Consider the following 25,901-nt stretch of genomic DNA (forward strand, 5'->3'; position numbering starts at 1 on the left):
GGTCTTGGCAGCAACTCTTGCTCCATTGCCCATCCTCAAGAAGGTCACACCTCCCTAAGCTTCCTACTTCTTCCCATCACCTGTAACACATTACAGAGATGTGATCAACATTTGGTATCCAATACCCAAGAAGTAGAGTTAATTGAAATGTTTACTTCAATTTAGAACATACCATTTCCAGAACTTTTCTGGGCAAGATATTCTTTGCAATTACGCCTCCAATGTCCAGGCTTCTTGCAGTGATGACATACATCATCAGTCTTTTCAGCCTTAACTGGTCTGGCTGCCTCAACGGGATTCGGAGATTGCCTCAACGAGGGCACGTTCTTCTTGGGATGTTGGAAAGAACGCTTCTTTCCATTCCCATGTGGATCAATCTTCGTACCAGATGAAGAACCCACATAAAGAACCGACTTCTCTTTCTTGATAGTGGACTCAAAGGTAACAAGCATGTTTACCAACTCCTCAAGGGTCGGTTCCATCTTGTTCATGTTGAAGTTCACCACAAAAGGATCAAATGAGCTAGGCAGCGATAACAGCAACACGTCGGTGGTCAACTCCGAAGGCAAGATCAGATCCATGCCAACGAGCTTGTCCACGAGCCCGATCACCTTTAGGCCATGCTCATGGACCGAGGCCCCATCTCGCATGCGCAAAGTGATCAGCTCCTTGACGGTAGCATGCCTTAGTGGTCGTGTTTGCTCACCAAAGAGCTCTTTGAGATGCAAATGAATGTCAGCAGCACTCTTTGCACCCTCAAAACGCCTCTGCAGCTCATCATTCATAGAAGTCAGCATATAACACCTGGCTATCAAGTCATGGTCACACCATTCCTTGTAAGCCTGCAATTCCTCAGGATTGCAGTGAGTCGGAGCCTCAACAGGGGGCGACTCAGTCAGTGTATATGCTACCCTTTCCGAATTCAAGACTATTTTTAGGTTTCTTAGCCAAGTGAGGTAATTAGGTCCGATTAACATGTGTTTGTCGAGTATTGCAGATATCGGATTGCGAATCGAAGACATTGTCAAAATTTGTACTGAAAAGTAAAACAGATAAATGTTGATGACTATTTAATATATTTGGTAAGATATAAAGTATGGACTTTTACTTCATAAATATTTACTCCCACTGTTTTGACATCTTTCACTACCCTCTAGTGAAAACGGGAAACCCCTTTCCTCAGTAGGTACGTAAGGTCCAATTAGCGAATTATGATCCCGAATAATATCAGCCAATCACAATTCCTAAAAGGTAGTTTCCAATTGCATCACAATGCAACCCTCTACGTAAACTTTTGTCTCACGTTTGATTAGGACCCAATAATATGACGTCGTTCATCTTTACGTGTCAAGCCTAACCCATCGATGTTGAACCTTAATGGACGGTCGCCATGAGTTCCCTCAATAATATGAGCCGAAATCATGGGAGTTCCACGTAGTTCACATCACCATGTCAATGGATGTCACAGCTTTCCGGCACCCAGGGCCCCCCCAATAATATGAGCCGAGCCCCGAGTACGGGTAGCGTTCATCATGCACCCATTGTCGATGGAAGACAAGGAAATTATAAACAATTTATAATTCCCCTTTTCGGGCTTGATATTAATTTTGAATCTTATTCAAAATGAGGGTTTTTAATTTTGAAAGGTCTCATCATTAATTTTATTTTAAAAGCTCGCCATGTTTGATCGTATGTTTGCCGGATTCATGCAACTTTGTTATTATCATAATAATAACGCACATACTCATTATTTATAACATATCATGCATATATTATAAACAGTAAACAAACAAGGATGATCAATCGCCCCAATACTAACGGTCCGTGTGAGCTAAACACAGACCTAGGTCCAATCCTAAGGTAAATGCACGGGATGCAAATGCAACATTTACATAAGCTTCCAATATTTACATGTCTTCGATCTTCATAATCATCATGGCCACCATCTTCCAATCTTGATCATCCACTATACTAATATTTACAAATAAATATCCATGGCAAATAGGGATACATCTCATGGGGTGGGAACGGGCCATAAACCAAGCCCACTTGATAAATTGATAATTATTACAATCATTCTACACAAAATATCCTAGCATACACCTAGCAAATTGGGCTTGGGCTTTTGATCATCCTTCATGCATAATATCACATATCATACACCATCAATTAATTATCACAATAATTAATTGATCCAATATTATATATCTTGATCCAATCACTAACCGCCACGATTATAAACTAAATTAACAAAGTATACAAACACCTTTGTCTACTTTCAAATTAATTTATTTATAACCGAATTTCTTGTAAATCACAATTTACTATAAATAATCAAAGTCCAACTTAAATTATTTATTTCATGAGAAAATATTTGCAACTTTTGTAATTTTAAACTTAAGGGCCCAAAAATCATTTTTCACCAAAAACATTTTCGGCCCATTTAAAATTCACAAACATGTTAGCCATCCAATGGCCCAACAACTCAAGGCCCATGACACTTTGATAATCCAAAACACTTTTGGAAACCCTAGTCGTCATCGCCGTCGCCGGAGCTCCGTCGCCGGATTCCGGCCAACTTACCAAAAATTTTTTTTTTTTTTTATTTAAAATGATGGGGCTGTTCGGGCAGCCCCTCGGGCTGCCCTAGCTGCCCGAAACGGGCAGCCCCTCGGGCAGCCCGAGCTGCCCGACACGGGCAGCAACTTGCTGCCCGAATTTTTCCCCATAAACGGCCCTCGATTTGTTGCAAAAACACACTCATGCGGTTAGAAATCGATCTCAACATAATATATATTGTATTTGCTACACAAAAACGTAACCATAGCTCTGATACCACTTGAAAGGGGATCGGTTACGGTGACCAGAAGCGCAACGGAAGCTCAAAAATTTGATTTTTCATACAAAAATTTCGGCCACCCCTAAATCTTGTGCAACAAATACAATAAAACACAAAAATGTCATACATAGGGTGTTTTAAAGAAATATACCTATCAATCTCAAGAGATTGATTATGGCTCCAACTTTGTTGTCAAACAACAAAGCTCTTGAAAGGTAGAAACTATCTTCAAGCTTTCCAATGAGCACTCCTTGCTCAACTATTAAGCCCACCACCAACTAGGTAGATCCCCTCATATTTTGCACTAGAAAAATATGAGGATTTTTCAAAGAGAAGTGCAAGATTTCCTCAACAAATTGAAGAACAAAAGGAGAGAAAAATGGGAGAGAAAAATATGAGAGAGGTTTCGGCCATGTGAAGTAAAAAATGAGGGAGGAGAGTCTAGTCTTGGGGTTGCAAAAAGTTGATCCAAAAAGTTGCATGCCAACCATTATTTTAATCAAAAGTATTCCCCAACTCTTCACCTCCCATGCATGCATATAATATAGTTTTTAATCAAATTAAAAACTTTGGACTAAATTTAATTATCTCAAACACATTTGAGACTAATTAAACATTACTTGAATTTACCCAAGTCCCACTAGTTAAATAATTATTTTAATTGAGCTCTACAAGACTCAATATAATTTAATTAATTCAACACTTGAATTAATTTAATTATTTGGACTCTACTAGGTCCACTAGTGTTTAATTAATTCAACACTTGAATTAATTTAATTTAGTCCACAATAATATTTATGAAAATCACAATTTTCAAATACATTATTTACTTGGCCAAATTTTAATTTTGGAACACTTCCATAAATTAAAATTTACATTTCTCTCATAGAAGTCATACTTCTATTTTTCTTTACACTTATAAACTCATTTATAAGTTGTTCAACACATTGAACTATTTTCTCCTTTATAGAAGTCATACTTCTAATTTTACTTTACGCTTATAAACTCCTTTATAAGCCGTTCAACACATTGAACTATTTTACTTCTCAACGGGATCTAGAAAGCTAGCACTTGTGTGGCCCTCAATGGTTCATTGATACGACTAGCCGTGGGTTCACATCTCCATGTGATTCGGACTAAACATGTCCTTATGCGAGCATACCCCAATTGCTCCATTCTTACTTATCAACACCTTGATAACAAGAACGTCAGAACTCAAGTCTGATAGTACCCAACCAATCATGTTAAACGCCTAGCAGCATCGCTTACATGATTCCCTAGGTATCAAATGATAGTGCCTGCAAGAACCATTCAATTATGGTTAGCGTACAGTACGGTCCCTTCAACTCATATATCCCGATCGATTCGACAACCATTGGTTTATCGAGAGTTGTCAATGAATCGATACTAAGTGTCATGTCGTAGTTGCATCGATGGTGCAATCTATGAAACCCCTTTCATAATTACAACCATACTCTGGCCAGAGATTTCAACCTACATACACATGATAACACATAGGATATCCATACCCGAAGGTAAGCGGTGAATCCCTGACTACAATGCATCGACTCCTATATGTTTCGACAGATCACCCAACCTTGCCACCTGATGACCCCATAAGAGTCGGTAAACAAGTCAAAGTGAAACGCTAGCACATAGAGTCTCAATGTTGTCCCGGGTCATAAGGACTAATGGTGTACAACCATAAACCAGGACTTTTCCACTCGATAAGTGAGAACCACTTGGAAAGTCTTTTTATGGAGGGTTGTTCAGTGCACTCTACCAGGAGCACCTATCTGCATGCTCGGACATCACAATGTCCCCTACCAATGAAACATGGTACTCACATCGCAGATACTAGTCTCTAACTCGAGCGGCCTATATCCTTCTTAGTGGCGGCTGAATCGACTAGGAACCGTTTAGAATATACAGTATTACAAATATGAGTTTCATGATACTCATCATTTGAGCATCTCATATTCTTTCTACTATTTGTATATTCAAGGGCTTTATCTATGCAGCTTGCATGGGTATATAGATAAAGATGTGCCATAATAATAAATTCAAATATTATTAAAATAAAGATTGCTTATACATAGAGTTTCATTGTGCACACTCAGCCAACACTTGGCTCGACGGGCACCTACTCTAACAGGTAAAACCAAACAAACATTTAAATGGTTCCAAGAATTTAATATTATAATATATTCATATATAATAAATCAAGGCATCCACTTTAAATGGTTGGTAATACCAAACTAACATTTAAATGGTTCCAAGAATTTAGTGTAACATATAGCAACAATAAATCAAAACTCCCACTTATAAGTAGGGTATAAAAATTCTTAAAGAAATAAATATAACATAAACAATAAATAATGATTAAATAATATAAAACAACGGTTCTTACCTTTTAGTAACCTTATTATCATGCCAAGAGTTTCACCTTTTCATCTCAACTTTAGGAAGTTAGCTATTCATTATTCAAAGTGTAAAACTTTGAATATGAAATCAACATGCTAATTATATTTAAATGAAGAAATAAAGGAAAAATATAGAGAGAAATATTATGAACTCAAAGGTTTGTTCATAGATTGAGGGATATCCCAATTCATTACAATGCACCCCTATTTATAGCCAAATTTGGGGAGACAACCACAAATAAAATATTATTTTTTACACATAAGTCTTCATTGGTGTTCCAAGAAATTATATTTTAATGCACATCACTTTTGAAAATCTTGTCATCCGAATTTTCTTTTCCACATAAAATAAAACATGTAGATATCTGAGTTGTTGAGTTGTGGTATTTTTTCACACCATTTAACCAAGTAATTTGGGAGGTATAGTCAAAATACTAGAGCATGGTAAAACTGTCACTCCTTTGATAACTTTAATTGTTGCTTAATTTGATCCCACTTGTGAGAAGATTTTTATCTCATGCTTGCCACCAATATTGTAGATATTAACATCAACTTTCTACAGGTCCAAGAATCATCTTAATTCCATTTGCAACGCCAACTTTATTCTTGTTTTATCGAACCTGTAAAAAATAGTAAAAACATATAATTACACAACAACTTATATTTTATACAATTTATTATAAAACATATAATATTTAAACATTTAATAATACAAAAACTATATATTTATATTATAAAATATTTAATTAATGTACAATTTTTATGTTTATCAAATAAATAAGAAAAATATTCTTAAATTTAATTTAAGTCAATGAATAATTTAATTTAAAGAAATAGAATGTTTTAGAATTTATTTAATTAATTGGAGCTAAATTATTAAATGAGTTCTTTTAGGTTCAATATTTAATTAAAGCTTAAATTAAAATGTGTAAACAAATGAAAATGAATTAATCTAGGTATAATATATTCAAGAAATTAAACATAGCATTAAATACTTAAATTTTAAGTCATGTATGCCATGCAAGATTTTATCCTAAATTAATGTGTTAATTAAATAAAATATATAATGGAGGTTTAAAATCTTAAAAAATTAAAATGCAAATTTAAACCATCAAAATACCATTCCAAATAAGTTGGAATTTAGTCAATACAATTCAAAGGTGTAGTAAATTTTCCTTTCAAAGTACCTATAATGAGACTTCATGGCGTATTCATTCCTTTGATCATTTTAATTCACTAATTAATAAATTCAAACACTATAATTCACATAATTTTTCCTCAAACCATTACCTTAGCAAATTAAAGTGCACGTTCAGTAGGAATAATAAGAGCAAAACTCACGGCAGCAAGAAAGGAGAATCATTTCAAACCCATTCAAATTCTTGACTTGTTACCCCCAACTTAATTTTTATTATAGCACCTTTAACACCTCCTATATCATTCACTTTCATCCCTTACATTTCCTACAACCATAAGCTTCGAAATATAGCAGAAACATAGCAGCTTAGGATCGAGAACAGCAGCTGTAACAAAGAAAAGAAACCAACTCCGTGCCGCCGCTCGTATTCGTTCTATTGATTTGTTTTTGTCAAAACAAATTTCAGGCATGTATATATTGTTTCTTTTCTCTTCAATCAAGTCCTATAGATATTTTTAAACTAATATATAACCAATATTCATGCAACATCACGAAATGGACAGCAACATTTCCAGAAAAAAAAAATCTGTACAGAATTTCTCAGCTCCTTCATTTTCAACTTCACGGGTTTGGTGGTTTTTGTTGCTTTCAGGGAGTTGCTCGGTTCCAGGCTCTCAAGGCTGCTTCTAGGAATAATTTAGAATGTTTTAGGGTGTTTTTGGTTCAATGGTTCAAGTTCATACACGCACAAACAAGGAAATGACAGCAACATTTCCCTCAAGTACAGAAATGGAGTCACGGTTTTTGTCATTGAATGGTTTAAGGGGGTATTCGAAACTTGGTGTAACGTCTCAGATTTGACGACTGTCCTCACTGTACCAAGACGAGTCTTTCCAGTGTGCTTATGTCCTCACTCACACGCACCCTAGGAAACTTCCCAGGAGATCACCCATCCCAAAATTGCCCCGAGTCAAGCACGCTTAACTTTGAAGTTCTTATGTGACAAGCTACCGAAAAGAAGATGCACCTTCGTGATATGAGTAGTACCAATCAAATCTTTTAAGCCCTCTTCAACTGTACAGTCCATTACATTGAACAGTCTCGGAATCCCTCTCATTCCCGTTTGGGTCGGTTCATGAATGTTTCCTCCACCTAGAAGCCTGCCAGGAGCCGCTCATTGTCCGTGCAACTGATGGCACCGGCGATCACCCCCCGCCCTCTTCGGCCCCGGGCCTCACATGCCCACCAGCTTCCGCTTGGTTCGTCCCCGAACCACACCGTACTAAGAGAGGTCGGCTCTGATACCACTTGTAACGTCCCAGATTTGACGACTGTCCTCACTGTACCAAGACGAGTCTTTCCAGCGTACTTATGTCCTCAATCACATGCACCCTAGGAAACTTCCCAGGAGGTGACCCATCCAAAAATTGCCCCAAGTCAAGCACGCTTAACTTTGAAGTTCTTATGTGATGAGCTACCGAAAAGAAGATGCACCTTCGTGATATGAGTAGTACCAATAAAAGCTTTTAAGCCCTCTTCAATTGTACAGTCCATTACATTGAACAGTCTCGGAATCGCTCTCATTCCCGTGTGGGTCGGTTCATTCATGTTCCCTCCACCTAGAAGCCTGCCAGGAGCCGCTCATTGTCTGTGCAACTGATGGCACCGGCGATTACCCCCCGCCCTCTTCGGCCCCGGGCCTCACACTTGGCTGTCCTAGGGGATGTAGCCATGGTTAGAACCCTCCCTTATCATGTCTAGGACGTGATCCAATTAGTTTTTCAAAGATTTGGTCATGGTTCCATCAGATTTTTAAAATAGAAACACAAGCATCCCTAGAATTTTTTGTTTCTAGTTTGTGGACTTTCGGTTTTGGGTGTGTTGTTTGGGTTATAGTTGGTTTATAGCCCATAGCCATAGCTCATACAACTCTTCATCATTACTAGATCGAGCCATGGTCGACAAAATGGCCCTTTGAACGAGACAAGGAAGTAAAACATTTCAATACAAAACACCACACAGCAAGTGGTGCTTTCGGTTGGTATGCTGTGATTGTCCTAGGTGTTTGCTTGGGTTGTGGTTGGCTTTTAGCCCTTAGCCATGGTCCAAGCCATACCTTAGGATGTTGGTAAGAGTCCTTGGGCGGTGGTTCAAGCCATTGGTCATTAAATTTCAGAGTTTACACCACAAACACACAAGCTGCTATTGCTGTAATTTGACAGCAACTTGCAGTTAGGTTTTGGTGCTTGTTTTAGTTCTTTGTTGGCTCTTAGCCCGTGACCTTGGACTGGACACTACCTTAAAGAGTTAGGAAAGTCGTGTTTTAGGCCGTTTGTGATTTGGTCGAGTTTAGAGGTCGTACGAGAATTTACGGTGAAAGGTGCCAAAATGACTCTCGGAAGGGTGTTTTTGTTTTTGGATTCCTTTCACCCATTTTCGTGTTTTACAGTTATTATGCATATTTTTCAGTCTGTTTGGGGTATTTTTAATCATGGTTAAACGTCGGTTTAATGTTGGTTCGGGTTGGTACGAAGCCATGGTTAAACGATCAAACTCATCTGGTAAATATAAGGTTATAATTATATTACGTGCATTAAAATATAAAATGTTTATTTTTTAGATATATGCGATATGTCTTGTGGCCACCTTATGTTTATGGGTTTGGAAGTCGGTAGGCGCAACCGAGGACCTCTCCTCCCGGTGACTTACGACCGGTTTATGATTATGTATGAGTACGGACATCCAGTCCAAGGGCTATGATTGATCTCTACCGCCCAGTATACTGTGGTTTAGTCTGATCAGGATTTCACGTTATGTTATGGGCCACTTGCTTAGAAATATTATCTCTACCAGAAAATTATGATATGATATGACAGAGCTCTATTGAGCAAAGTTTTTACGTATGATTTTCAAATATTCACGTAGTTATAATTATTCATGATACGATTTTCACTGTATGCTTTACGATACCATATTTTTACGTTGCATGTGATTTTATGATATATATTTACTTGTTATTCACGATATATACATGTTGAGTCTTTAGACTCACTAGACTTGGTTGTTGTAAGAACTGATGAGGTCGAGACGGAGGGCAGAGACCAGTGAGCTATCTCGGGGCAGCAGTAGTAAACCCGAGGACATCATGATTTAGTTTATGCACCTTTTATCATTCAAACTCGATTTTAACATGTTGGATTATTTTTAAATTGTTGTTTGAAATACTATATTGACTTCTGCTGTTATTTTAAAGTTAAAACTATTTACATGTTTATTTTATAAATTGGGCAAGTTATTTATTTATTTAGAAAAATAATTCCGCAAAATTATGAATACGAAATACGGGTCTTTACACACATTGTGTACTATGGCCAGATTCGGCGGTAGAGCTACATGATATAGGTGGATTTTTCTTGTTTTTCATGTCTTGTTTTGTCCCATTGTGTTGCATTTATCATTTAGATTGTATGCATTTTGTCACATTTTAGTTTATATTATGTTTTATTATTAATCATGTGTATCGGTGTGAAAATGCAGGAGATTCATGCAAAAATGAAGAAAAAAAGAATTATTTTGCGAAGGACTTCTGCCCGGGTGCACATTCACATCCGCTCGGGCGCAGGAGAGCTGTGGGAAAATTCATTTTTTGCGAAAGTCATCCGTTCGGGCGGAAACTTATGTCCGCCCGGGCGCGCTAAAGAAAAATAGAACTACAGAATCTGTGAAGAACATCCGCCCGGGCGTGGTCGATAATTTTGGAAAGATTTTTGGACGATTCCTTACCTTATTTTCTGGATGTGGAGGATAGAAGCACGATTTTTGATATTCAGACTTCATTGGAGAGACGCCACGAAGCTTGGAGAGGATTTCGCGCTTGGATTGAAGCTTCGAAGATTTCCGGGCGTCGTTCTTTGCATTTTCGTCGAGCCTAGTATTTGTAATCTAGTTTTCATCATTCAAACATTGTTTTGTTCATGTCTATTATGAATTCTAGTAGCTAAACTATATTATTTGTTGGGATTTAAGGGGATCCTACCCCAAACTTTGATCTAATTAATTTATATTTCGATTGTTGCGTTATTCTTGATTATAATATTGTTTATCGTGTTGTTAGAGCGTAGCTAACTTTGACAACGTTTTTTATATTGCGAGTGAGTTCGAGAGAATAACTTGCGATAGGAACGAGTAGTATAATCTGTGGATCTATAATTTACATAGAAATATGAAATTGGATACGTGCCGATAGTCATAGTCCTAAGGGTCGAAAACTAGGGGATTTCATAAATCGACATGCAATTCACTCTTGATAAATAATTAAAGACATTTAATTACTTCATTGAGTAGAATTAGTATGGCATAGCTCGAGAGAGCGTGTTCAATTGAATAGGAAATCATGTCGGAAGCATATAATCATTATCAAACGAATTAATTAATTAACGAGGGGTAGGTGAACCGATATTCCCAACAAATTAATTTCTCATTGAATTTTAATCAAGAATTTTTAGGTATTATATTTCATTATTCTATTCTTGAATCATTTTATTTGCGTACTTATTTGAGTATAGTAGTAATAATCACTCAATCAATTTTTCGTTGCTAAAGATTTAATAACTGAAAATAATAATTGTCAAACACAGTTTCCAGTTGAACGATACTCGTACTCATGTACATTATACTATTACTTGACATCGTGCACTTGCGATTAATTTTTGTGCTGACAAAATCATATTTTTATTTAGGATTCCACAGTGCAAGTTTTGCTCGTTCACTACACGATAAGCAAGTGCCCCAACTCTGTCAAGAATTTCGACTGGCCCCATGAATCTCAGAATCAACTTTCCTCTCTTCCGAAACCTCATAACTCCTTTCATAGGTGCTATCTTCACGAATATGTGATCCCCTACGACAAATTCGAGATCTCTTCTTCTCTTGTCAGCATAACTATTTTGGCAACTCTGGGCGGTCTTCATCTTGTCTCAGATCTTGACCACCACGTCTGCAGTCTGCTGAACAATCTCTGGGCCAACTTCTGATCTCTCACCGACTTCACCCCAATGAATCGGCGATCTGCACTTCCTTCCATACAGTGCTTCGTTGGGAGTATAGATGATTGAAAACTGTTGTTGTAGATAAACTCCACTAGCGGTAACTTCGATTTTCCAATTCCCATGGAAATCGATCGCACTTGCTAGCAAAAAATCTTCCAAAATCTGAGTCACTTGCTCATACTGGTCATCTGTCTGAGGGTGGAATTACGTACTGAATAGAAACTTCGTCCCCATAGCTGAATGTAAACTCTTACAAAAGGATTATGTGAATCTCGGGTCTCTGTTAGACACAATAGAATCTAGGATCCCATGCAATCGGACTATCTCTCGGATATAGAGCTCTGCATACTGAGTAATGGAGAAAGTCGTCTTCATCGGTAAGAAGTTTTCCGATTTACTAAGTCGATCCACTATAACCCAAATGGCATTAGATCCCCGGACTGACCTCGGCAGTCCAACAACAAAATACATGGTGATATTCTCTCATTTCCACTCAAGAATATGGAGCGGCTTAAGCATCCCTACTGGCTTCTGATGCTCTGCTTTCACTTGCTGACAAGTGAGGTGTTCAAATACAAATCGGCGAATGTCCCGCTTCATCCCTGGCCACCAATACATCATCTGCAAGTCCTTGAACATCTTGGTACCCCCTGGATGGATAGAATACAGAGATGTATGTGCCTCTGTCAAAATATCCTCTTTGATCGAATAAACACTAGGCACCCACATCCTTCCTCTGTATCTAACAATCCCATCGGACACTGCGTAGAGTACAATACCCTTGGCTTAATCCTTCAGTCTAGAAAAGAAGACTAGACTGTTAGATTAGACAACTTGGAAGCTCTGCCCTTAGGGTAAACTTTTAGGCCAAACCTCTGAATCTCTGACTGAAGAGATCTCTGGGCTGACAGCTGTGCTACGACTGTTACTTTCATGCTTAAAGCATCTGGCACAACAGTATCTTTCCCTGGATGGTAGCTAATTTCACAAGCGTGGTCTTTTACTAACTCCAACCACCGTCTTTGTCTCATGTTCAGCTCTTTCTGCGTGAATAAGTACTTGAGACTCTTGTGATCAGTGAATATCTGAAATTTTCTCCATACAAATAGTGTCTCCATATCTTCAATGCAAAGATAGCGGCAGTTAACTCAAGGTCATGAGTTGGGTAGTTCTTCTCATGCACTTTCAACTATATGGAGGCATATGCTATAACCTAAACATGTTGCATCAATATTGTGCCTAAACCGAGCTTAGAAGCATCTGTGTATAACACTAAATTGCATTGCCCTAATGGAATGGATAACACTGACGCAGTGATAAGAGCTTTCTTCAAAGTATCGAAACTCTTCTGACATTCTTCACTCCATACAAATTTAGAATTCTTCTTAGTCAATGAATTGAGTGGCAGTGTAATTGTGGAAAACCCCTGAATAAATTTCTTGTAGTATCCTGCCAAGCCTCGAGAACTACAGATCTCTGACGCGTTCTTCGGCTCAACCCATTCTTTTACTGCGGCCACTTTAGCTGGATCCACCTCAACTCCACTGCTAGATATAATATGTCCCAAAAATGCTACTTTCTACAACCAGAATTCACACTTACTGAATTTTGCAAACAACTTGCGACTTTGCAAGACTTGAAAAACTGTATCCAAATGCTGACTGTGGTCCTCGTGGCTCTTCGAGTATATGAGAATGTCGTCAATGAATACTATGACAAACTAATCTAGGTAGGGCTGAAATACTCGATTCATTAGGTCCATAAAAATCGCTGGAGCATTCGTCAGTCCAAATGGCATTACTAAAAATTCGTAGTGCCCATATCTAGTTCTGAAGAACGTCTTATGAACATCTGCATCTTTTACCTTCAATTGATGATACCCATAACGTAGATCTATCTTAGAGAAAACTGTAGCTCCTTGCAACTGATCGAATAAGTCCTCAATCCTTGGTAATGGGTATTTGTTCTTGATCGTTACCTTGTTCAATTCTTGGTAATTGATACATAACCTCATGCTTCCATCTCTCTTCTTCAGGGAAAGCACTGGTGCGCCCCATCGTAAGAAACTATGGTGGATAAATTCTTTGTCTAGGAGCTCTTGAGTGTTCTGTTTGAGCTCTAACATCTTTGCTGGAGCCAAAGGGTACGGTGCCTTAGAGATTGGCATAGTGCCAAGCACAAAGTCAAGGGGAACTCCACCTCTCTCTCTGGTGGAAGGCCTGTGATGTCGTCTGGGAAAATGTTAGAAAAATATTTGACAACTGGTACGTCGGTTATCGACAGGGTGGGTGCGTCAGGTGTCAAAATAATACTGGCCAAGAACGCCTGACACCTCTTATGTATAAGTTTCCATGCCTGCATTCAAGAAATCGTGCGAGGGAAACTTCTCCACCTGTCTAGCTCAAAAATAAATTCCTCCATGCCCAACGACCTTACCAACACTGATATTTTCTGAAAATCAATTGAACTATGTTCTTCATCAGCCAGTTCATTCCCAAGATAATATTAAACTCTGGGATCGCCAACACAATCAGGTCGGCGTAAACTAGGTGGCCCTGTAGTTCAAGATCAATATCTCTGATCATGCTGGTAGCTGATAATCTTCCCCTGATGGGACTGTCATAGAGTAGCTCATGTCGAGTCCAATGGACTGGATGTCCAAATAATTAGCGAACATCTCTGAGATAAAAAAGTGAGTAGCCCCGGAATCTAACAAGGCTTTCGTGGCTACTTTTTTTATGAAGATATTTCCTGAAGGACGTTAGCACAACATATAAACTTATACCCCAAAATACTAATCTTTGCCACATGCATAGTTGGGAACTTCTATCCAAAGTCTCCAAAATACGAAACAACATATTAATATCCCCAAGTAAAATTCAAAGCATGCATTAACAAAAATAAATATTGTGCTGGATTAAATAGGTTACCAGTCAGTAGATTCGTGTCTGGGTTTGCCACATCGACATGCATGGCGAACACTCTCCCATGGTTTGGTTGGCTCCACTGTGGGCAGTCCTTCAGCATGTGATCACTGGCTCCACATTTGAAGCATTTGCCCGAACCCCAATAGCACTGCCCCATACGTTGACAGTTGCATTTCGGGCACCGTGTGTACTCACCAAGCTTCTGAGGAGCCTTATATTGTGGCATAGAACCTTTGCCTTTTGGCGGTTGTAATGCCCGCGATTTTTATATGTTAATCTGAGAAATGATTATTGTGAATTGATATGATTATGAGAGGTTTAATCGGGATAAGATTTGATTCAGCATGTGAGATTTAATGTGCGAGGACAGTACCATTCGCGCACATACGTGAAATGGGCAGAAGACCTCGCGCATCTGCGCGAGCTGGGTGAGAAGCCAACGCCAATTCCAGAGAACCTCGCGCATATGCGCGGAGATGAGGCGCACATATGCGCGGAGGATGGTCGCGCATATGCGCGAGACATGCTGCACCAAGAGGCAGCCACCTATCCGCGCCATGCGGAATATATATATATATCAAATCTTCAATTGTCCATCAGCATTTCGAGGAAAGAGAAACTGACTTTGTGAAACATTTCTTCAGATTTAAGAAAATTGAATCTTGTGTGAAATCTGTCCGTTAGATTTTGAATCCGAGTGCAGTACCGTGTTCCTATCGACGCAGGCTACAACTGGACGTAAGTTTTCTTAAGTTTTGATATGATTTAAAATTATGGTATTGCCAGAATCGGATATGAATCATATACGATGTTCTTGACATGTTAGACATCGTATAATTGAAACTAGATTGAAGAACGATTATCGTATGAAATTGTTATGAATTTTGGAGTTGATTTGATCGAGATTTGATATCAGATTTTTATTGTTATTGATTACGAGATATTGGGATTGATATCTGACTGATATTGTGTTGCTGGGTATATTGAGATTATGCCGTTGAAAAAGAATTTTATTTAGCTCTGATTATATCCAGTATTGATTGAGTGGGGTATTGATATTGTACTCCTTGATATTATCATTGCAAGATTGAGTATTGACAGATTTGAATCAGAGACTTCGACAGAATCAGATTGACAGAACGAAAGGTATAAATCAATGTTGATTCGGGATTGCTCAACCCGAGTTTGATTTAACTTGATTTTCCCAAAATCACATACTGAATCGCCATTGCTTTGATATGTTGCAATGTGTGATATTGATATGCTTATTCTATTTATTTGTAGCAAAGCATGAGTTAGAGTCTTGGGCAGATATGCCTAGTCTTTGGCAGAACCGCCAAGTCACTGGACTTTTGGGTATATATCGATGTGCTTAGGAGTAGATCGACTTCTATTGCAAATATTCGATATAGATAGCCAATGTCTGGGAATAAGAACGTACCACCATCTGGCTGTGGAAAGTAGATGGGAGAACGTTGCGTTCTTATTCAACCGGGATCCCTAGATTATAAATGAGTCGAGTCCGAAGTGACGAGTCTAGAGTTTTATTTATTACTTGATATCGATACATGTCTTTCAGATTTGATACATGCTATTGATATGTGTTTCATGCTTTTATATATGCTTTTATATGACTGCATGTTTACATTATTTATACTGGGATTATATTCTCACTGGAGTTATCCGGCTGTTGTCTTGTTTGTATGTGTACATGACAACAGGTGGGGCAGGATCAGGATCAGGAAGAGGATGAGAGATTCAGAATTAGCGTGGAGATCCAGACTTAGAGTAGATTGATTTTCAGTACTTGATATAGTGACTGGACTTTAGTTGAGATAAATAAATGTTGTACAAGACTTGTACCTTTATATTGATATGTATATCAGATTGAGTACATTACGTTTCCGCACTTGCATTTTGAAAAAAAAAATTTATGTCCCACATTACTTAATTGTTATATTGCTTCTTAATAATGATTAAGAAGACGCATTATGTTCGGGTCCCCACAGCAGGTAGTATCAGAGTAGTAGATTCATTAGATTGAGATAGGAGCTAGTGAGCGGGCTAGATTGAGTTTTCTTTCCTGCTTTTCTTGTGCTAGCATGTTCTGCTGCTTTATAATGCATGTTACCTGATCATTTGATTTAAATTGGTAATGTGAATAACTAAGAATGGTTCAGAACCGATTCTTGATCAGCAGTAAGATGATCGGAGGAGGACTGAAACAGGTTTTTTGTATTGGGTTACTAATCCTTTTGATATTCAGATATGCCTCCTCGAAGAGTCCCGGAACAGGGTAGTACTTCTGCGAATCCGATGGATGTCACAGCTACTCCGATGGAAACGTTACTGAAGAGATTTCAGTCGTTCAAACCACCGAATCTGAAGGGTACTGAGACTTCAGTTGACTGTGAGTGTTGGTTAGATGATATAGAGATGTTGTTCGATTCCTTAGATTACATTGATGAGCGCCGAGTCCGACTAATTGGGCACCAATTGCATGCGTTGCCAAGAACTGGTGGATCACGACAAAGAGGGTGTTGGAACATCGAGGTACGGACATTACCTAGAAGGTTTTTAAAACTGAGTTTTATCAGAGATTCTTCTCAGTATCGTACAGGAAAAACAAGGGAGCAGAGTTTGTAATTTGAGACAGGGCCAGTTAAACATTGAAGAATATGTGGCCAAGTTCTCTACCTTGTTGAGATTTGCTCCACACGTGGCCGAAAATGACGAAGCTGTGGCTTATCAGTTCATCGATGGTCTGAATCTGGAAATCTTTACATTGGTGAACACAGGGCGACCGAATAACTTTGCTGATGCCCAAGACCGAGCCAAAGGAGCTGAAGCAGGCCTAATGAGGCAGAAAGGAGCTGCGTATGTCGCTCCAGCACCAAGACCACAGCAACCATTTCCCCGATTCGAGGGTGGCAGCAGCAGTGGTGGAAAGAAATTTTTTTTGAAAGCCCGAGGAAAGCAGTTTAAGAAATATGACAGCAGTTCTTCTAGCTCCAGTGGTTCCAGACAGAGCCAGAGTTATACCGGGGCTTATTGTAGAACTTGCGGAGAGAGACATCCCACGGAGCAATGCCAAGGAGTATCTGGTAGTTGCAACATCTGCAGACAGCAGGGACACTTTGCTAGGGTGTGTACACAGAGAGGTTCCCAAACATCCCAGGGAGCCGAATCATCGGGATCAGCAGCACAGACTGATAGACGATCAGCTGCTATTCACTCGATCCAGCCAGCACCAGCTCAGTCACAGCAGAGGCCAGAAGGAATCCAGACAGTTAGCCAGCCTCCTAGACAGCAGGCCAGAGTATTTTCTTTGACAGAGGAGCAGGCTCAGGAAGCACCAGATGATGTCGTTGCAGGTAACTGTTCTTTATGTGGTTATCCTGCTTACGTATTGATTGATACTGGTGCTTCTCATACATTTATATCTGAAAGATTTGAATTGAGTCATGCATTGCCTGTTGAGTCATTATCTGCTGTAGTGTCTGTCTCTTCTCTGTTGGGGACAGGTTTGATATCAGTGAATTCTTTGAAACATTGTATGCTACAGTATGACGGGCATGAGATTGAGTTAGATTGCATCGTACTTGGGTTGTCTGATTTTGACTGCATTATCGGTATTGATATGCTAACCAAGTACAGAGCTACTGTTGACTGTTTTCACAAGATTGTGAGATTCAAACCAGATATGGCTGATGAGTGGAAATTCTACGGTAAGGGTTCTAGATCTAGAATTCCTTTGACATCCGTATTTTCTATGACTCGATTGTTACAGAAAGGAGCAGAAAGATTCCTTGTCTATTCAGTTGATTTACTGAAATCGAGTCCATCATTGGCTGAATTGCCAGTGGAGTGCGAGTTTGCTGACGTCTTCCCAGATGAGATTCTGGGTTTGCCTCCGATTCGAGAGATAGACTTCAGCATTGAATCGATACCAGGTACAGTTCCGATTTCTAGAGCTCCATACAGAATGGCACCAATCGAGTTGAAAGAATTGAAAGATCAGTTGGAAGATTTACTGGCAATGGGTTACATCAGACCGAGTGTTTCGCCTTGGGGTGCTCCAGTACTATTTGTGAGAAATAAATACGGTTCAATGAGACTCTGGATTGACTACCGACAACTGAACAAGGCAACGGTAAAGAACAAATATCCTTTGCCTCGTATTGATGGTTTATTCGATCAGTTGCAGGCTTCTTCAGTATATTCCAAGATCGACCTGAGATCTGGATATCATCAGCTGAGAGTCAGAGATTCTGATATCTCGAAGACAGCATTCAGAACCAGGTATGGACATTATGAGTTTATTGTCATGCCGTTTGGTTTAACAAACGTTCCAGCTGTGTTTATGGGTCTGATGAAACGTATATTCCCGAGATATCTTGATGATTTCATGATTATCTCTATTGATGATATATTGATTTATTCGAAGAATATGATTGAGCATGCTGAGCATCTGAGAACTGTGTTACGAAGTCTGAGGGCTGAGAAATTATATGCTAAACTGTCGAAATGTGAGTTCTTGTTGAGACAGGTTGTATTTCTGGGTCATATCATATCCGGAGATGATATATCAGTTGATCCCAGTAAGGTTTAAACCGTGATTTCTTGGTCGAGACCGACTTCTATACCAGAGATTCGCAGTTTTATGAGTTTAGCAGGATATTATCGACGATTTATCAAAGATTTCTCGAGTATTGCTAAACCGATTACGCAGTTGACTCAGAAGAATGCACCATTTGTTTGGTCAGAAGACTGTGAGTCCAGTTTTCTGGGGTTGAAGAAGAGACTGACCAGTGCTTCGATACTAACTATCCCCTCAGGTACTGGTGACTTTGTCGTTTATTGTGAAGCTTCTCACAGGGGATTGGGATATGTATTGATGTAGCGGGGACATGTCATTTCCTATGCTTCGAGACAGTTGTAGCCACATGAGACTCGCTACCCAATTCATGATCTTGAATTGGCTGCCATCGTCTTTGCATTGAAGTTATGGCGACACTACCTGTACGGTGAGAAGTTTGAGATCTATTATGATCATAAAAGCTTGAAATATTTATTTTCACAATCAGAATTGAATATGAGACGGTGAAGATGGCTTGATTTGCTTAAAGATTTTGATTGTGAGATCAAGTACCATCCAGGAAAGTCGAATGCAGCAGCTGATGCACTAAGTCGAAAGGTATGTTCTGTATCCTTATCGAAGATTGGTGTTTCAAATTTGATAGAAGATTGCAGTTTGTCTGGATTGGTATTTGAGACAGATCATAGACCGTTGAGATTATATGTTATTCAAATCGAACCTGAGCTGATTTTGAGAATTAAAACGGCTCAGAAGGTTGATCAGAATGTACAGAATTCGATATCGATGGTCAGAGCAGGGCATCAATCAGAGTATCAGGTACGGGATAATGTACTGTATGTGAGTAATCGTCTTGTTGTGCTAGATGTTCCAGATTTGAAACGACAGATCTTGTCAGAATCGCATATCAGTCGATTCAGTATTCATCCTGATGGCAGGAAGATGTATAATGATTTGAAAAGACAGTTTTGGTGGAAACAGATGAAAGCTGATATTGCAGAGTATGTTTTCAGATGTCTAAATTGCCAACAGATGGAAGCCGAAAGAAAGAAACCAGGAGGGCTATTACAGAGTTTTTCTATTCCTGAATGGAAATGGGATCAAATTTCCATGGGCTTTGTGACGAAGCTACCGAGATCCTCCCGAGGTTGCGATGCGATTTGGGTTGTGACTGATAGTTTGACCAAATCCGCATGTTTTATTCCGTACAAGATGACGTACAGACTTAACCAGATGGCAGAGATCTATGTCAGAGAAGTGGTCAGACTGCACGGAGTGCCAAAATCGATTGTTTCAGAACACGATCCTCGGTTTACTTCACACTTTTGGCAGAGTTTGCAGCAGGCTCTAGGTAAGAAATTACATTTGAGTACCATATTGGGACGACCATTTCTAGCAACTTCAAATGCTTTAATTAATTGTCGAAATGGAATAATGAAATTGTCTTTTGGAAATATGACTCTATAACTTATTGTGTTCAATTTATTTAAAGAAACAAGTATTAATCAAAATGAATATGATAATGAAATTGAAACAATTGTGGAAGAAAATATACAAGAAGAAAACTTAAATCAACAATCAGAAATTTTTTCAATAGAAAGTTTTGAATCTGAAAATAATTTTAAAGAAGATGATAATACAAAACTTGAATTAAAAGTTTTACTATTGGAATTGAAATATGTATTTATTGGTGAAAATAAAACATTTCCTGTTGTAATTTCTTTCACACTTTTACCAAATCAAAAAGAAGATTTAATTAAATAACTTAAAAAATATAAAAATGCAATTGGATGGACTTTGAAAGATATAAAAGGTATGAATCCTTTAATTTGTACACATAAAATTCATTTGGAAGAAAATGCTAAAACATATCAACAACCACAAAGAAGGTTAAATCCACATATGAAAGAAGTTGTTAAGAATGAAGTATTAAAACTATTAGAAGCTGGAATTATCTATCCAATCTCAGATAGTAAATGGGTAAGTCCAACACAAGTAGTACCTAAAAAGCCCGGCATCATTGTTATAAAAAATAAAAAGGGAGAGTTATTACAAGCTAGGATTCCATCTAGTTGGCGTATGTGTATTAATTATAGAAAATTAAATGATGCTACTAGAAAAGATCATTTCCCACTACCATTTTTAGATCAAATTCTAGAAAAAGTAGCAGGAAATTTTTATTACTGTTTTCTTGATGGGTATTCGGGTAATATCAAATACCTATATCATTAGAAGATCAAGAAAAACTACTTTCACTTCTCCTTTCGGAAACTTTTGCATTTAAAAGAATGCCATTTGGTTTATGTAATGCTCCGGCTACTTTTCAAATATGCATGTTAGGTATTTTCAGTGATATGATTGAAGAATTTGTACAAGTTTTTATGGATGATATAACTATTTTTGGAAACTCATTTGAAAATTGTATTAAAAATCTAGAAAAAGTATTAAAAATATGTGAAGAAAAAAATCTTGTTTTAAATTGGGAAAAATATAATTATATGGTTAAATCTGAGATTGTTTTAGAACATGTGATATCTGAAAAAAGAATTGAAGTTGATAAAGTCAAAGTTGATGTTATTGCTAATTTAACATCACCAAAAAGGTCAAAGAAGTTCGATCATTCTTGGGTCATGCAGGATTTTATAGAAGGTTTATAAAAAATTTCAGTATAATATCTAAATTAATTTCAAATCTTTTAACAAAAGATACACAATTTGAATGGACTCAGAAATGTGAAAATGCTTTTAAAAAAATAATTAATCTTTTAATTACATCACCTATTTTACAACCTCCAGATTGGTCTTTACCATTTGAATTAATGTTTGATACAAGTGATTATGCTATTGGAGCTGTGTTAGGACAAAGAAAAGAAGGAAAACCTTATGCAATTTATTATGCTAGTAGAACCTTAAATAGTGCCCAAATAAATTATTCAACTACTGAAGAAGAATTACTTTCAATAGTATTTGCATTAGATAAGTTTCGATCTTATTTAATTGGTTCTACTACTATTGTTTACACTGATCATTCTGCCATAAAATATTTATCAAATAAACAAGATGCTAAGCCAAGATTAATACGGTGGATTTTATTGTTACAAGAATTTGATATTATAATTAAAGATAAAAAAGGAAAAGAAAATTTCTGTGAGGCCCGGGGCCGAAGAGGGCGGGAGGTGATCGCCGGTGCCATCAGTTGCACGGACAATGAGCGGCTCCTGGCAGGCTTCTAGGTGGAGGGAACATGAATGAACCGACCCACACGGGAATGAGAGGGATTCCGAGACTGTTCAATGTAATGGACTGTACAGTTGAAGAGGGCTTAAAAGATTTGATTGGCACTACTCAAATCACGAAGGTGCATCTTCTTTCGGTAGCTCATCACATAAGAACTCCAAAGTTAAGCGTGCTTGACTTGGGGAAATTTTGAGATGGGTGACCTCCTGGGAAGTTTCCCAGGGTACGTGTGAGTGAGGACATAAGCACGCTGGAAAGACCCGTCTTGATACAGTGAGTACAGTCGTCAAATCTGGGGCGTTACAATTTCGTAGCCGACCACTTATGTAGAATAATGACTGAATCATCTTATTACCAATAAATGAAAATTTTTCAGATGATTAGTTGTTTTATACTACTATTATGTCATGGTTTGCTAACATTGTAAATTTTCTTGTGACAAATAAAATGCCTTCTCATTGGAATTCACAGGATAAGAATAAATTCCTTATAGAAGTTAAAAAAATTTATTGGGATGATCCTTACTTGTTTAAGTATTGTCCTGACCAAATTTTTCGACGATGCATACCCGACAATGAAGTAAGTAATGTAATTAAATTTTGTCATTCTGAAGGATGTGGAGATCATTTTTCATTCAATAAAACAGCTACAAAAATCTTACAATGTGGATTTTGTTGGTCGTCTTTATTCATAGATACATATTTATTTTGCGAATCTTGTGAAAACTGTCAGAGGATGGGATCAATTTAAAAACGAAACATAATGCCTTTAAATCCAATCATAATTATTGAAATATTTGATAGTTGGGGGATAGATTTTATGGGTCCATTTCCATTATATTTGGATATACGTACATTTTAGTCGCTGTTGATTATGTTTCAAAATGGATTGAAGCTATTGCATGTAAAACTAATGATCATAAAGTTGTTATAAAAATTTTAAAAGAAATTTTTTTAGCCGATTTGGAATACCTAGAGCAATAATTAGTGATGGGAGAAATCATTTTATAAATAAATCATTTTCTTCTTTGTTAACAAAATATGGCATTACACGTAAAGTTTCTACCCCATATCATCCTCAAAGTAATGGTCAAGTTGAGGATGATATGGGGTAGAAACTTTACGTGTAATGCCATATTTTCTTAACAAAGAAGAAAATGATTTATTTATAAAATGACTTCTCCCATCACTAATTATTTCTCTAGGTATTCCAAATCGGCTAAAAAAACATCATTAAGGATGTCACCATATAGCTTAGTTTTTGGTAAGCATTGTCATTTACTAGTTGAACTTGAATATAAAGCTTATTAGACAATTAAAGCATTTAATATTAATTTAGATGATGCATCTAAATTAAGAAAATTGCAATTAAATGAACTTGAAGAATTAAGAAATGATGCATATGAAAATTAAAAGATTTATAAAGATAAAACTAAAGCCTTTCATGATAAAAAAAAAAATTATGAGGAAGCCATTTGAAATTGGACAAAACTTTTACTTTATAATTCTCGTTTGCATTTATTTCCAGGAAAACTAAGATCGAGATGGTCAGGACCATTTATAGTTAAATATTGTTTATCCCCGTGGTGCAGTTGATATTGAAAATCCTAAAAATAATGATGTGTTTAAAGTTAATGGGCAAAGACTTAAGCATTTTATAGAAAATGAAATTCTTAATGATGATTTTATGCCTTTATATGATCCACAATAGTTGTTTGATATTTTCATTTTGTTTTTGCAGATTCTAGTTCATTTCTCGGTTAAGTGGCAGATAACGGTACTCTGTGACTGTTTAAGTCAGTTTCTTCAGTTTTCCCAAAATAATTGAAATAATAATAATAATATTATTATTATAATAACATGAATGCTTATATTGTGAATCTTCGTAAATATTTTGCTTGTTTACCTGATAATGCGCTGAAAAAATTTATAAAGCTAGATGTGAGCGAATAAGGTTGATGATGTTATATGGAATACCGAATGATGTCCGTTTGATAATTGAAACAAAGTTCGATTGGTTGGGGAAGCAAGTGAATTAATAATAAGAAATATGCCAGGATTTGGTAAAAGCACATATGCCAAAAAACGAAGAGCTAAACGTATAGGTGGATGTCATAAATGTTCAAGGTGGACTTGTAAGGTCTGGGGACCCGGACGCTAATCAAGTTCATAATCGTCATTAGGATAATTTAATCAATTATTATAAACATGGTCTAAATTTTTTTTAAAATTGCGGAACGTAATGGAAATCATACTAGCATACATATCAGTATAAAATAAGGTACAAGTCCTGTATGGCATATATTCAATACAGACTAAGGTTCACCAACTAGTTATCAAGTGTCCAAACCCTATCTACAGCAACTTCAAAGTTCGTGGTCTCCACTCTAATCATGATCTCTCATCATCTCCTCGACCTTGATCATGTCCCACCTGTTGTCATGCACACATACAAACACGACAACAGCCGGATAATTCCGGTGAGAATATAATCCCAGTATAAATCAACGAACATGCAATTACATAATCAGTATAAAGCATGAAGCAGATATCAAATATATATCATAGTCTGAAACATAATGAATATAACACTATCAATCATAGTCGTTACTCCACGACTCAGACTAGACTCAATCCTAGTCTAGGGATCCCGGTTTCCAGACGTTGGCATTCCATATCGATCACCAGTAATAGAAGAAACTTTAATTCTATCCACATCGATATGGTATCGATCACCAGTAATAGAAGAAACTCTAATTCTATCCACATCGACAGCCAATCGTCTGGTGACCTATACGTGATAGACTTTGGCACTTTCGCCAATTCACTATCTTGTGACATCGTGCAATGTGCTCGTGGCAATCCCACCACTATCAGGCACTTCTGTCACAAGATCACTCGTCTAATACTCGTCTAATACATGCTTCCTATAAATCAATAGAACAAGCATATCAAATCAAACCAACACATATAATAACAGTAAGTATGTGATTTAGGGAAACTCAAGTATATCCTACTTGAGTCGATCTCCCAATACCACATTGACTTATACCTTTCGTTTGTAGTCTCGGTCTGAAGCAATATCAGTTCTGAACTCAAGAATGTCTCTGTAAATCTGAAACGACATATCGATAATCATAATATCAATGTTCTATTCTCAATTCAACACTGAATCTGATTAATCTGGTTTTAAGTCGACTCAACGGCATAACGGCACAATCTCAGTATCCATGTCAATACCATATCAATAGACATCAATTACAAATCATAACTCATATCCGATACAATCGGTAACTCATTCATAATCCAAATCTTTCCGATTTCAAATCAATACAATCAGAAAATCATAAAAATTTCATAATCAGTCTGTTTTTCAATCTGACTTCAATTCTATGATGTCTAGCATGTCAAGCACATCATATATGAATCATATTTTATTCTAGTAATATAATAATTTCAAGACATGCCAAAACGTAGTAAAACTTACGTCCTGCTGTAGCAGTCGACGAGGGAATCACAAAAACTGTGCTCGGATTCAAAATCTGACGGACAGATCGAAATATAAAGGCGTAAGGATTTTCAACAACTCTATGAAGACTTCTCTTGATTTTTCTTGCCAAATTTGAAGAAATGAAACGATTACATATTATATATGCATGTGAAGGGCAAATGGCTCACCCTAAGAGCAACACGT

Source organism: Primulina eburnea, chromosome 9 (genome assembly GCF_022965805.1).
Source record: "Primulina eburnea isolate SZY01 chromosome 9, ASM2296580v1, whole genome shotgun sequence".
NCBI classification, from domain to species: domain Eukaryota; kingdom Viridiplantae; phylum Streptophyta; class Magnoliopsida; order Lamiales; family Gesneriaceae; genus Primulina; species Primulina eburnea.